Source organism: Lissotriton vulgaris, chromosome 9, assembly GCF_964263255.1.
Source record: "Lissotriton vulgaris chromosome 9, aLisVul1.2, whole genome shotgun sequence".
Classification (NCBI taxonomy): domain Eukaryota; kingdom Metazoa; phylum Chordata; class Amphibia; order Caudata; family Salamandridae; genus Lissotriton; species Lissotriton vulgaris.
The window spans coordinates 1,028,997,764-1,029,013,578 of NC_141697.1; positions in this window are offsets into that span (position 1 = coordinate 1,028,997,764).

The following is a 15,815-nucleotide window of genomic DNA, read 5'->3' on the forward strand; positions in this document are numbered from 1 at the left end:
AAGGGGGGGACAAACACAGACACCCACAATGAGGGATCTGGGTAACAGAGGTAGTAAGGACACAGGTTGAACTGGTGCAGAGTAAAGGCAGATCTTTCGGCTCAACATAGGGGCTTAGTCAATGAGCACATACAGTTCTTCATCCTCGTTCAGGCCAAAGGGGTTTCTCGAATCCAGGCGGATGATATAGCGGGATTCCAGGACACGTAGTTGTTTAAGACGATTACACCCTCTGGGGTTTGCTGGGACCCTGTCGATGCCAAAAAAGGAAAATTGGTTAACATCACTATTGTGAACACGCAGCCAGTGTCTAGCAGTAGCATAGGACATATCAACATTTCTGATGGCTCGCATGTGCTCAAGGATTCTCTTTTTTATTTTTTTTTATCGGGAAGATGGTACTGCCTACATAGAGCTTTGAACATGGACACACAATTGCATATACACAGTGATCAGTGTTACAGTTCATGAATTTGCCTATACTTTCAGTTTTTCCCGTAGGGGGTAAATAGGACTTCACATTCTTGCTGGTAACACAGGCTTTACATTTACCACATTTATAGAACCCTTTTTGTTCTTTGAGCCAGTGTTTCTTTTTCACAGGGCCCTCAAAGTAACTCTTAACAAGCATGTCTTGTAGAGAACGTGCCTTTCTGTAGCTAACCTGTGGTGAGCTATTGACCAATTTGCCAATGGTCGGATCACTTTTCACAATGTGCCAATGTTTTTTAAGAATACCTCGTACACTGCCTGCCTCGACATTGTATGTTGTTATCATCCTTACATTACTAGACCCAGAATTATCGCGATGTTTGCTAACCCTCTTGGTTAGAAGTGATGCCCTATTTCTTGATTTCACTTTTTCTCTAGCTGTCATCAGTGTCTGGTCTGAGTAACCCCTGACTCTGAACCTTTGAATCATGCTGTCCTGTGCCTTTTCAAAGTTATCCCTGGAGCTGCAATTTCTTTTTGCCCTTAGAATTTCACCATATGGGATGCTTTCTTTTAAACTGTTAGGATGATGGCTTTTAGCATGTAAAATGCTATTTCCCGAAGTGGGTTTCCTGTACAGGTCTGTTTCAATTTCCCCTTCAACTATATATATATATATTACCTACTGGCGGTCGCATATAGCCATGTCTGAACTGGGGTGGCAGAGTGGGCTAAAGAACGGTGATGGATTATACCCAGATCTTTTGACTGGGTGTGAGTGTTTGATTGATTCAGATGCTCCGTCCATCACCACCCCCTTTTGTACCGCTTTTGGCCACCATAAGTGTGGCAGGGTATGCTCAGACGTGAGTCCCTTGCTCACTTTGCCACTGGATTCAAGCAAGCCGGGCTAAAGGCGGCTGGAATGCCAGAAACCGGTCCTCGGAAGCTTGTTTCCGGTCCAGGGAAGGCATGGCTTGGCAGTTCGGGCTGGACTGTTCCCATGAGGCACAGAGTCAGACTGATTTGCATATGGCCAGGTCTAAACTGGGGTGGTGTGGAGTGCAAAAAAACAATGGGTTTAGGCCCAGATCTCTGTACTGGGGTGAATGTATGACATTGTTCTGCATTCTGTCCATCAACTGTGGTTTTTGCATTTGTCACTACGAGTGGGATGGGTATGCTCAGACGTGAGTCCCATGCTCTCCACACCACTGGATTCAAGCAAGCCGGGCTGAAGACAGCTGGAATGCCAGAAACCGGTCCTCGGAAGCTTGTTTCCGGTCCAGGGAAGGCATGGCTTGGCAGTTCGGGCTGGACTGTTCCCATGAGGCACAGGATCAGACTGATTTGCATATGGCCATGTCTGAACTGGGGTGGTGTGGAGTGCAAAAAAACGATGGATGTAGGCCCAGATCTCTGTACTGGGGTGAATGTATGACATTGTTCTGCATTCTGTCCATCAACTGTGGTTTTTGCATTTGTCACCCCGAGTGGGATGGGTATGCTCAGACGTGAGTCCCATGCTCTCCACACCACTGGATTCAAGCAAGCCAGGCTGAAGACGGCTGGAATGCCAGAAACCGGTCCTCGGAAGCTTGTTTCCGGTCCAGGGAAGGCATGGCTTGGCAGTTCAGGCTGGACTGTTCCCATGAGGCACAGGGTCACACTGATTTGCATATGGCCATGTCTGAACTGGGGTGGTGTGGAGTGCAAAAAAACGATGGATTTAGGCCCAGATCTCTGTACTGGGGTTAATGTATGACATTGTTCTGCATTCTGTCCATCATCTGTGGTTTTTGCAGTTTACAGTGGGAGCAGAAGGAATCGGGCGGCAACTGCACTGTGGTCTTCTGTAACAAACTGGGTGCCAGCCAGGTAAGTTTCTAGCCTGCAGGTGGCCCTCAGTGACTCCTATCAAGCCATTACGAGACACTTGCCAGTCCGACTCCCCTTCACATTTAGTTACTATGCATTGCCTAATTTTCACAAATTCTTCACAGTGTTTGCCGTTAACTAACTCATTTAAAATGCCCATGTAAAGTGCGTACAGAACGAATACGCTAACTGCTTGCTAATGGCATGGTTCCTTAGAGTGATCGTACAACATGATTTCTAATTGAAGATGTTAGTTTCTTGTTCAACAAAAAATAGTCCAAATATAGCCCAACTGTGTCGCTTCAAGGAAGGAGGGGCTGGGGCACTGTGATGTAGGCAAGAGTGAGCACTGGTGGCTAGTCTGGCATACAGAGCTGCGTACTGCGTGGCTCCTTCTGCTGAATGCTTCTCTTATCCTGAGACTTTTGGCACTGGCAAAATAGTGTGGCAGTACCATTTGTGAAGATGAGGCACCCAAAGCTAGCCAAAAGTAGCCCAAATGTAGTCCAACCATGCCACTACAAGGAAGGATGGTCTGGGGTGTTGTGATGTAGGCACAAGCGACTACTGGAAGCGAGTTGCTTTTCTCATTTAAAATGTTCTGATTTCCCTTCCCACCAATCACTTCTCCCTGTGGCTGTCCCCTTCCCTCTGTTCATGCTTGTCCACACTCCCACCCCTCTGTTCTTGCTTGTCCATATTCCCACCCCTCATCTTTGCTTTCCAATCCCGCTCTTCAACCCAAAATTAAAAAACAATATGCTGTGGCGCCAGCACTGGCTGTGCCAAAGGGCTTTTTTTGGCACAGAAGAATGCTAGGGCTTTTGTCGGAGTTGACACTTTGACAGGCTGCAGCAGGGTAAGCATTTTATTACTTACACCTTAATGTCACTCCTTCATTAACCAGGGTGGAATTTCAGGAAATATACTAAACAGGATTGGTTTACCTGGGCTGTGGCGGATGGGTGTTATTTATTTGCCAAGGCAGTCCCATGGTTTTAAATAAGAAACTAAGTCTTTGTCTCTGCTACCTTACTTGTTTTCATTTCAATCACCTGCACCCCTGAAGAGCTGTGATTTCCTTAATTCAAGCCTGTTCAGCCCCTTTACTAGCTCGTAATCAGTTTCCTTCTGGCTCTACCAGCTATTCCAAATCTTCCTGGGGGTTTCTATTTTCTAATTTTTATCTTTCCCATTCCCTCCGGCTGCATCAATTCACGCTAATCAAACACACTCCAGGGGGTGTTGACTAGAATGAAGTTAGAAAACAAATGCCTTTTGAAAATAAAATAAAAGTACAGTGTGTCCCAAACCCATGGCAAGCGCAGCCGTGTGCAACGACACACAGATTGAGAAAGAGAGCAAAGTACTGACCTGTATAAACTATGCTGTAATCGGGAACGCACACTCTCATTAATATTTTTTTAAACTATATAAATTAACCTTAAATTAAAGTGGCTTGGGTCCCAGAATGAATTTAGCTAGCGCAGCGGATAGTGTACCTGTTAAAAATGTATGTAACCTGTGATATTTTCAAATCATGGAATGTTACTTGGATAGTTTTGATGTAGTAGAAACAAGCGTTATTTACTTTGTGTGACTAATGAGTTTACTCCAAGGCATCAAATAGGCAAGGATCCTACAGTGTTCTATGGTTCTGGGAGTTTAGGTATTATATGCAATGTTCAGGTTTATTTGAAATGTTGTTCAGTTAAGTTTTTCAACGTCTTACTATATTTATTGATCAGTGCATGAGCTGATGCTTTTATTGATCAGTCTCAATAACACACCAAGTTAGCCCAGCAATTAACTTACCGCATTTTAGATCAAGTGCTATTAGACACAAGTAAAATATGCTTAAATATAAACATGCATGTATGACATAACATAATTTACGTCATATTGTATTTATCCCAGGATAATGTGCCACATGGCTAAACACTCATAAGGTCCAAAAGGCAAGACCTACGGGCTATGCCAGTACTTGTTTCTTTTGTTCATATTTCATCCAAAGACATTGGCAAAGCCATTAAGTCCTAATGGCGAGACCTACTGGCTTCGCGAATTCTTGTTTATTTATTTTTTTCAGGACTTTGACATTCCATTTAGCACTCAAATTGACTGCCTACATGGCTGGACCACCAACTCTTGACTGTTGTCAGTACTATGTATAGTTAATATTTGCACTGTTGTTGCCTGTTCTGTGCATGTTCTGTGTGACTGAGGAAATCTTTCCCTTCTGATGTCCATCCTCAACAATGTAGTGGGCGAGCCCACAAATGCATAGACTGAGTCAGAGCCTAGCTAGGGGTATGGCTGGGCTCTAATATCCCTAACACGAGCCGCGCCATAAAAAGATTTTGCTTGTAAATCACTCAACAAACATCATGTAAAAATATGATAAAGACATATCAAATTGTTATTTTAAATAGTAACTTTTTAATGTGTTTTGTTTTTAGGAAGGTTTATTGAAATTAATTGTTTCGTGACAATTCAAGAAAATTCGAATACCATCACAACATTGCAATGAGTGAACCAAGAAATTGCTTTGTCATGTGGACTCTGCATGGCTGATATTGTTAAATGTGAAGATTCTTTAACGCTTATTAAAACAAATTTAAATGAGGTTGTTCGTATCGTGCACTTCCTGAACTGAGTTACTCCAAAGTGCTTTCAAGTTGGCCGCTCTAATAGAATGTGGCACTCTTAAATAAAAAAAGTGCCTAGGCTCACACAATTTGGTCAAGTAAGGAAGCTGGGATTTGAGGCCAAGTTTTCTTACCGTTATATACATTGAGCAATTTAGCCTGTCTTCAATGTCCCATGTAAAAACAAATGATCTTTGAAGAGATTCTCCAGGCACACAGAAATCCAAAAGATGGGGTTACGGGTTCAACCGCTCTTTATTGCGAAATTAGTTCATCATCTGTCCTTAGCCAAAAGTGTTTCATCTGTTGCTGTTACAGTCACAGCAGACTTCATCAGGGCCAAACTTAGCCACTGTGATTGGTATATATTTCAGGTGTAATGAACACTTTGATGAGTAAGTCACATAAAAGTCTCAAGCCGTCCCACTCACTAATTCGAGGTACGGTGCTCTATACATACAGACTCAGGGTAGTGTTTCAGGTTAAGGTATCCACAGTGTACATCCGTAATGCGGCTGGTCCCGTCGTGTGGTCGGGCGATATGGCGTTCCCCCAGTGTTAATCATTATTTTCAACAAATGGCATTTTCTTGTGTTCTGTAAAGAGCAAAATGAATGCATTATGTTTAATACATATATGTATCATGTTATATCAATGTAAGACTTGATTTGCAAAAAGAATTTTGTTATGCCCTGCATAGTTATTCTATTTTCCACACTTCACTTTCTTCCTGCTGCTCAGCCAATGTGCATGTTTACTGTAGAATGTTGGGAATGCAGTGATGCATGGAATGTTGGGTGTCTGGGTGAGTTAGGAATGACAGTTAGAGAGAGAGAGGGGCTGAGCAGCAGGCAGGCTGCTCCTGGAGGGGTTTGTTACTACAAGGGGTTTCCTACTACCTGAAACTAATGGCTTGACTACTGGATGATCTACTTATACTTCACCTGTACCTTTACTACCTGTCTGTTGTACTTATCAACCATCTGGATGTACTTGAACCGACTACAGATTAAAGGTACATGTTAAATCTACTTGGCTACCAGTGTCTACTTCTACCACAGACCACAACATATTTTGGCAACGAGCGAGAGTTGGAGACGTTCCCACATGCCTACTTGTTCACCACTACTCAAGGAAGTGAAGATGTCATCCTCAATGATTCCAGAAGGAGAGAAGGAGCCACTAGCCTTACTAGCGCAGTCAACCAAGAAACAATGCTACACCAAGCATACAAGAGGCAACACGACAAGCATCAAAAGAGTATACATCGCAACAAAAGAATTTGGTACAGTATATTCAGCAACCCCACCAGTGTCTTGTACAACGGACAGCCCCAACGTAAGCATGCTGTACTGTGTAGTTGCCATTAGACCTGCTTCAGTAATGACTTGGAACTTGTACAAACTGTGCTTGTATGCAGCTCTTGTCATGTTCTTACATGGCCATCTAATCTGCGCAAAATCTAACTTCTTCTGGATGTGGGCGCAACCTTGGAGGTGCCTAGATAGTGTTTTCAAGTGCTACATGCATCTAAATTGGAGAAGAGATGCCTACGGCCAGCTGTGGAGGATTTCAACACTGCTGTTACTTCACAAGATGGTGAGCTGTGTACTTCACATGATGAAGAACTATAGTTTCTTTGAACTTTTATTTGTAGTGGCATTTTTTTTGCAAGTGCCGCATGAAAATGTGCAATTTGTTCTCTGTCTAGTGTCATGTTGCCATTACTGAAAGTTTGGTTTTGACTGCGATTTTTCTGACTCTGTTTTGCTAGTGTTGAGAGTAGTTTGTGCTTTGCTACCTTGAAGTACAAGCGTCTGCTGCTTGAATTTAGGAGCAATATTTTGATTCTTCGTGGAGTCGTTCTTGGATGTTATTTGATTGCTATTTCTTTTGCTCATATGTGCACAAGTTGGGAGTGTACTCAGCTCGGGTGAGAAGTCGCACACCGGCGTAATTACGCTACAGTAATGGTGTTCCCTTGCTAGTACAAATAGTTTGTATTGTATAGTATTTATGCTTGAGGGATTTATGCTCAAGCTCAAGGGAGTTGGTTGAGAAAAAAGAAGGCAGAGACAACAACAAAACTCTACTACAATGTGAGACAGCCTGGATTTATCGATTACAATCTTTGAAACCATTCGGCCTCAATGACCGTATTGAACTTAGCTGTTATTTGTAAAGATCTGTATGATATCGGAATGCATTGCAAATTGAGTGGTTTGTTTAACTGCTTTTGTTTCTTATGTTTTATGTTTTTTGTGCAACCCCCGTGACTTTGTGACATATCATCATTACACACATGCTTTCAAACTCACACACGTTGTCGTTTCTACCCCGCACACCCCGTTTTCCTTAATCTTGAAGATAGTGCATTTACTGCACTTCTCTCATCACTTGACCCATGTTAAGATGGCCGCCAAATTCTACCAGGTCCACCAGTCCGTTTTCTATCTATGAAATGAAATATTCGATAAATGAAAGTGTGACGCAAATGAACTGATTGAACTTGTAACAACAATAAAAAAAACAAATATAAAACAACGGAGTCTGTCCTTCGTGACAAACCCAAAGGTGTGCCCAACCGCAGGGACGCACTTAGGACGTTTGTGTGCTAACCAAGTATTATTCATTGAGCGTACTTGGACGGTTACGCTACCTGGTGGAGCACCCAACCTCATAAACTTTACAAACTTACTAGAACTCTTCAACAAACCATTGCTGTGCACTAAGCCACATCTCTGTTTATACATTTTATATGTGCCAGCTTCCACAATGAGGGTTTTCTTTCCCAAAGGGCGTCCTGATCTATTTTGTTATAGCGGGTAGCTGTTCCATATTATCCCTCACATTAGAGATGGGCATGGGTTTGGGTACGAGTCCCTTTCCCATAAAGCATAACACGCGGCTCCTTCGCAGGGGTGGGTATCATGAGCTCTCACAGTGTTAAATGTAGCACGCAGCCTCTACATTGGGGAAGGTTCATGAGTGTATTTCACTTTTACAGTTGTTTACTGGGTAACCCTTACGCAGGGTATGTTTTGGGGATTTCTCCAATCTACATTTCATGTAACCCTTACACTGAGTGGGTTTTGGGTTCATGGGTACGGTTCCCCTAAACAGGGTGTATTTACATTATTTATGGTCCCATATTCATGTATAAAGTCTTACTGGACTTTATGGGTCATTTTCTCTAGTGTTAATACCTCGTATGAGGCGTGGAAGTTTGGTTTTTAGCTTCTCTTACAGCAAATGTAAGTTTCCTTACATGAGGAATCTTGTCTATTGATTTGTTCCCTTCAGAAGGAATTGTAGTTTAGGGTTTGTTTTTGCCCTCTGCAATTTACAAGGAACTGTGTTCATTATATTTATTGGGAGAGGATGGGTTATTTTACTCCATTGATGTTCGTAAGGCATCCATTCTCTCTGTTTTGAATAGCTCTGACCCTCCTGTGATGTTTATTTTATTTCACAACCCTGGGTTTTGAACTATTTCTTGCATTTGTACATTTCTGTGTATAGTTCTTCTTTTGCAGTGTTTTTACTTTTTGTTTTGTTTTTTAAAGGAAAGGGATGTGTTATGCCCTGCATAGTTATTCTATTTTCCACACTTCACTCTTTCTTCCTGCTGCTCAGCCAATGTGCGTGTTTACTGTATCATGTTGGGAATGCAGTGATGCATGGAATGTTGGGTGTCTGGGTGAGTTAGGAATGACAGAGAGAGAGGGGCTGAGCAGCAGACAAGGCTGCTCCTGGTGGGGTTTGCTACTACAAGGGGTTTCCTACTACCTGAAACTAATGGCTTGACTACTGGCTGATCTACTTATACTTTAACTTTACCTGTACCTGTACTACCTGTCTGTTGTACTTATCAACCATCTGGATGTACTTGAACCGACTACAGATTAAAGGTACATGTTAAATCTACTTGACTACCAGTGACTACTTCTACCACAGACCACAACATATTTTGGCAACGAGCGAGAGTTGGAGACGTTCCCACATGCCTACGTGTCCACCAGTACTCAAGGAAGTGAAGATGTTATCTTCAATGAGTCCAGAAGGTGAGAAGGAGCCACTAGCCTTACTAGCGCAGTCAACCAAGAAACAATGCTACACCAAGCATACAAGAGGCAACACGACAAGCATCAAAAGAGGATACATCGCAACAAAAGAATTTGGTACAGCATATTCAGCAACACTACCGTGTCTTGTACAACAGACAGCCCCAACGTAAGCATACTGTACTGTGTAGTTGCCATTAGACCTGCTTCAGTAATGACTTGGAACTTGTACAAACTGTGCTTGTATGCAGCACATGTCAAGATTTTGGTAAAGTTTTTCATTTTGTACAAACTGTGCTTAGAAGCAGCTCTTGTCATGTTCTTACATGGCCATCTAATCTGCGCAAAATCTAACTTCTTCTGGATGTGGGCGCAATCTTGGAGGTGCCTAGATAGTGTTTTCAAGTGCTACATGCATCCAAATTGGAGAAGAGATGCCTACGGTCAGCTGTGGATAATTTCAACACTGCTGTTACTTCACAAGCAGGTGAGCTGTGTACTTCACACAATGGAGAACTATAGTTTCTCTGAACTTTTGGCAACATTCTGTCCATCACTTGTTTTGTTTGCAATTGCCGCCATAAGTGCGCTGGGGATGCTCAGACGTGGGTCCCAGGCACTCCACACCACTGGAGTCAAGCTAGCCGGGCTGAAGAGAGGTGTTACCTCTAAACCGGTCCGGTCCTCGGATGCTTGATTCCGTTCTGGGAAGGACATGGCTTTTGTAGTTCGGACTGGACTGTTCCCATGGGGCAACAGGGTCAGAGCTGATTTGCTTATCGCCATTGTCTAACCCAGGGTGGTGTGGAGTGCAAAAAAACGATGGATTTGGGCCCAGATCTTTGGACTGGGGTGAATGTGTGACATTGATCCACATTCTGTCCATCACTTGTTTTGTTTGCAATTGCCGCCATAAGTGCACTTGGGATACTCAGACGTGGGTCCTAGGCACTCCACACCACTGGAGTCAAGCTAGCCGGGCTGATGAGAGGTGTTACCTCGAAACCGGTCCGGTCCTCGGATGCTTGATTCCGTTCTGGGAAGGACATGGCTTTTGTAGTTCGGACTGGACTGTTCCCATGGGGCAACAGGGTCAGAGCTGATTTGCATATCGCCATTGTCTAACCCAGGGTGGTGTGGAGTGCAAAAAAACGATGGATTTGGGCCCAGATCTTTGGACTGGGGTGAATGTGTGACATTGATCCACATTCTGTCCATCACTTGTTTTGTTTACATTTTATATGTGGCAGCTTCCACAGTTTGGGTTTTCTTTCCCAAAGGACGCTCTGATCTATTTTGTTATAGTGGGTAGCTGGTCTATATTATCCCTTACATTAGGGATGGGCATGGTTTTGGGTACGAGTCCCTTTTACATAAAGCATGACACGCGGCCCCTACGCAGGGGTGGGTATCATGAGCTCTTTTCACATAGTGCTAAATGTAGAACGCAGCCTCTACATTGGGGGAGGTTCATCAGAGTATTTCACTTTTACACTTTTACACTTTTACAGTTGTTTACTAGGTAACCCCTACACGGGGTATGTTTTAGGGATTTCTCCACTCTACATTTCATGTAACCCTTACACTGAGTGGGTTTTGGGTTCATGTGTACTGTTCCCCTACATAGGGTGTACTTACATAATTTATGGTCCCATATTCATGTATAAAGTCCTACGGGGGGGCGTGGCCAACTGCCGGGCATGGAGGACGCGGGCTGAACGAGCTCGGTCTTCCGCCCAAACAAAAAGCAAAATATCCTGATTTTCCCTGATAGCTGACACCCAGCTCATGGCCCCACAAACGGCGGAGCACCTGGAGCCCACTCGGAGCTGAAAATATCAGCACCAGGTGCTGCATAACCGCTGCATTTTCCGGAGGCCCAGCGCGACCCGAGGAGAGTGAGATCGGCGAAGGGCAGTGCGGAGCTGCTGATCTGGAGCAGTGTCCTGGGACCATTGACATCTGAGAGGCGGTGCGAAGGTGGGTGCACCGGGGCGTGGATATTTAGAGGGGGCCGAATTGCGGTTACTTATACATCTGGCCGCCCCCTCCCCCCGGTGTCTCACCCAAGATGGCTGTCACCTGAGAAACACTGCGGCGTCACACGCTGGTAGCCTGGGACAATCTAATGAATTCTTTCGGGGTGCCATCCCCAAGAAGAAACGAATACAGACTGGTAAAAATCTGGGCTTTCCAACTACGGCTCTGCCGGGCGGCCACAGGGTTGTGCGACCTGCTGACCAGTCAGGGTCCAAACACTGCGGAGTATCCAAACGAAGTTGCCATTTGACCCTGGGTGTGGTGGCCTCTGCTGCGTTGTACCCAGTGCCATACTCCTATGTTCTACTGCTGAGGGACGTACTGGCACCATACCTCCTGGACAACGACGCCCCCTTCAGGGAGAGGAATTGGGTCTGGATCCGTTTGGCGCTGCCTGACCAAGTGAGACTGACATGCTAACTCAGAGCACTCGCACAGATAGCCATACTGGAACAAAGGCGCATAGGAACAAGGAGGAGCACCATGGGCCATCATTAGAATAAAAAGACGGACTCCACGGCAGACGGAACATGACACTCTCAGTCTGCTAGCAACCCCTTCCATTCATTGGACAGCGGGGTCATCCCACACACGGGTCAAGACCCCCATGAAGCTAAGCTGGATCTAATACTGAAAGAAACCCGAGAATCCCGAACGGCACTGGAGGCGCTCATGGATTCCATGTCTTCCGGCCTTACTCTCCTGCAGGCAGATCACAAGAAATTGGCAGATAAGGTTAAATCTAATAGACTGGCTTTAGATGACCTCATACCACAACAAACATTACACTCCACGCAGCTTGAAGAATTCCAACGCCGGCTTCGGGGCCTTCAGGACAGAGTGGATGATGCGGAAGGAAGGTCCCGTCGCAACAATGTTCGTATTTTGGGCATTCCGGAACGCAGCGAGGGAGTCAACCCAACGCCGTTCGTGGAAGACTGGCTCAGGGACAAAGTTGTGATGGAGGGCCTCATCCCCATGTACAGCATGGAGCGGGCACATCGGGTACCTTCCAGACCACCCAGACCAGGTGCACCCCCCGCCTACACTATAAGGACCGGGACAATATCCTTAGAGCTGCAAGGGAAAATGCTCCAGTGAAATATGAAAACAGGACTGTCTCCCTCTACCCGTACTTCACCCCGACGGTTGACAAAGCCAGAGCAACGTTCCTGGGGGTGAAGAGGCAGCTGCGAACCCGCAACATGAAGTATGCTCTATTATTCCCAGCCCACCTTAAGGTTATGAACAATCAGAAGTCATACTTCTTCGAAAGCCCGGAAGAGGCGGTGGATTGGCTAGAGATAACTTTTACGCCAGAACAATCTCAGGATCCACTACCAGCGGCGCGAACGGACAACCTGTCCCCGTCAAGGACCAGCGGATCACGCCAACCGAACCGAGATCACACATGGAACTCCTCGAAATCAGCTCCAACACTGGATCAAATCGCCTCCAGCCAAGAGAATGCACTCTTCACGGCGGCTACCCTAGCTGCCTATGACGCCCAGACTGCCAACCCGGAGAACCACAGGTCTGATGCCAACACTATATGCTCCGAGTCGGACACCAGTGTGCCGCTTTTTCCTTCGATCACGGCCCAGATGGCGAATAACTTCTAACTTTGCTCCAGGGACAGGTTATGTAGTGTAGTTCCTATAATGCCAAAAGGCTCTGTGCATTGGAATAATATATACTGTAGTTTAGACGTAGGACTGAAGTCAACTAGGTCTCTACCGAATATATTAAACTTAATAGTGAGTTCCAGCTAGCTCAGTGGTCACTAGAAACTTTCTCGAATTCACAAGAAGGGATTGATTTCTGACAACCGCATAAACATGACAACTTTGCTTCCCAAGAATAAGAAATCAAATCTCTAGAGTCGCAGAAACAATAGATAACTATTTTACTTAGTCAATCTTGCGTGCTTCGTTTCAACAGAGATGCAGAGAAATAGAGAGACAGGCGTTTTCAATAAAAGTATTTATGGAACAGTCTTCTTTCTCAAGCATTGGAAATGAACTGCTACAATCGTAATACTAGTTATAAAGTACAAGGCATATAATACACACAGTATTATAAAGTAGTACTGTAAAAGTATGATATGTTTTCTAAGCCATAAAGTGCATAAAATGTATAAAAAATACATACAGAAATAAATAATGACTAAAAGTACTCAACTGGTGCTTCTAAAATATGCCTACCAGGTGTACCTAACCTAAGTCTAGTACTAGGGAAGGAGTAAGTGAGGAGTAGCCTAAGTTTAGTAGTTCTCTGCCAGGAATATATTCCAAGAATTCTCTAAGAGGTCTAATCAGCTCCGTACCTTGGTTTTAGAATGAAGGAGGTTTTGTATCTCTCTCTCAGAACTCGATATCCCAGATACCCGCAAGGGTAAGCCGGAAACACTGGAGCTGGATTTCGCGGCAAGAGAAAAGACAGCGTCTCTCTCAGTGCGTCAGGGTCGGCTTCCTTCGGCACTTGCTGCTGCAGGGCGTCGGGAAAGTAGATAGTCAATCTGCTCCAAACCACTGTGTGTTTGACTGGGCAAACCTGAGAATATTTATACTTTGAAGGTGCCGAGTTTGATGCATGTTTGGACTTAATATTGTCACTCAAAGGTTACATTCTTGGAAAACGCCAGGAGTTCTTGGAGAACTTAATTTTCAAGCAGGGGGAAGTTCCTAGCTGCTGAAGGCGGGTTTTTGCAAGAAATTGTTGTTAATTCTCAGAACCTAGTGGAAGTAGCCATGCCGTATTTGGACTGTATGACTTAGAGCAAATAGGGTAGTGATTTCTATGCCTATATAAGGATATGATATAGTATACCTATATAAGGGCATGAATCGGGAAAATTATACTAGGGGCCTAGATTCGATTACAACACTCACTCCACGATCTTAAGTTCAATTAAGCTAATCTAATAAGCACTGAACATATCTAAAGCTAGTGTTTACAATCCCACCCCAAAATATATTAAAATGCACTTGAAATGGTTTGTACATGATAAGAATATCGAGTATTTCCACCGTACATATTTTAAGGAAGTGATGACATTCTAAGCATATAGCATGGTATCTAAATATGCAAACTGAATGAATCATGAATTTACATTTATGAAAATGGCTCTTAAATACAGAAAGAAAGGTCGAGACCATTTCATACCATAACATATCTTGTCAAAAGGTTATATGAGGACAAAGCCAAATATATTTTCTAGGCAGTGTTTAAAAAAGAAAAGAATTTCTTGTTCTCTAAGAATAGTTCTACTTTAAGCAGATTAGTCTGTGCCCAAAAAGTTCAATGGTTTTTTTTGTTGTTTTTTTTTGGAGAGAAAAAATTCAAATGGATGTAAAAAACAGAGTTCCAAAGGTAAATTTCCTTGTTTTGAAAATTGAAGGCCGAATTTCAGAGTTCAGGGAACGCTGTGTGCATGAATCAAAAGTTATTCTCGGTGTCAGGAGAAAAAATTAGATCATCAAGGCTGGCAAAGAAATCATCTACCCCAGTAGGTGAAAGTGGAACCACTTGATCAAGCAGATCAAATGTGCACAGATGAGAAGCATTGCCGTCAGCGCCAGGTGCCGCATTAGCAGTGTTCAAATCAGATAGTACCTGTGTGCCTGTTGATTCTCGTATCTCACCCTCAGTTAGACTTACTGGTGAGATCTCAATAAATGCCGTCATCAGGATTGGTAGCCGTTGGGGACAACACGATGCATGAGCCGTTACAGGACCTAGCAAGGCGTCGACATCCGATGGCTGGACTGATGGAAGTGTAAAACAGTTGTCCAACACGCATTCCTCTCCGCAAAGCAGGCATTGTAGAACAGGTGAGATGCAATCTTGCCAGATTGGTCTGAACGATAGAAACCAGGTAGTGTTCAGATCTCTTAAACGAGCCAAGCCAAGAATCAGTGAAATCCTTTCACGATACCTTATGGCAAGGAGGGTCCCTTCCATGTTGATCTGGGTATCGTTGGTTGCTGGACTTACCATATCGGAGCAGAAAGAATAAAAATAAAATTCCTGCTACGAGTCCCAAGATGAGAGGCAGGCCGCTGAACACCGAGTGCACGAAATTTGGAAAAATGCCGAGGACTGCTTCAAATGGTGTTAACATTCCCGAAAAAATCGTCTTAAATACATGTGCGATGCCAATGGTATCAGACATGTTTAAGATTTGACTTAACATTTCTGTGAAATGTACTGAGCAGTTTGTTGATAGTAATGCATGCATCTCTGCAGATGTCCTCGCAACTTGCAGATCATACGTTTCTTTAGACGAGGTCAGTGGCACAGACTTTTGCAAAAGAATGACTTTTTTCTGCTTAAAGTATCAATTCGTATAGAAGAGATATTCAGTGAAGGCCATATTGTAGTCCCACTGTTTGTCTTTTGAGTTGGATACAATACTTGCATACAACAAGTGACCATGGAAGACACACTAACGAGATAAAGTTTTCCTGGCATCATGTCACAGCAGCTGTGATCATTCAAGATAACGTAACTGCCATTGGATAGCTGCCTGAAAATGCGTTCTATCACAGTCGAGGGAGTACCGTGCAGGTGGCAAGAGAGGTTATTTGCAGAACCGTTGCAGGATCCGTGTAAATTAATACCTTTGCACAAAAGTGTACCACTTAGTGAGTTTTTACAATTTTTTCCACTAAGGAATACCTCATTTCCCTTGTTCCAACATTTGTGTGTGTAAGGTAAAGTCCATGTCGACTTAATGTATTCTTTACCCAAC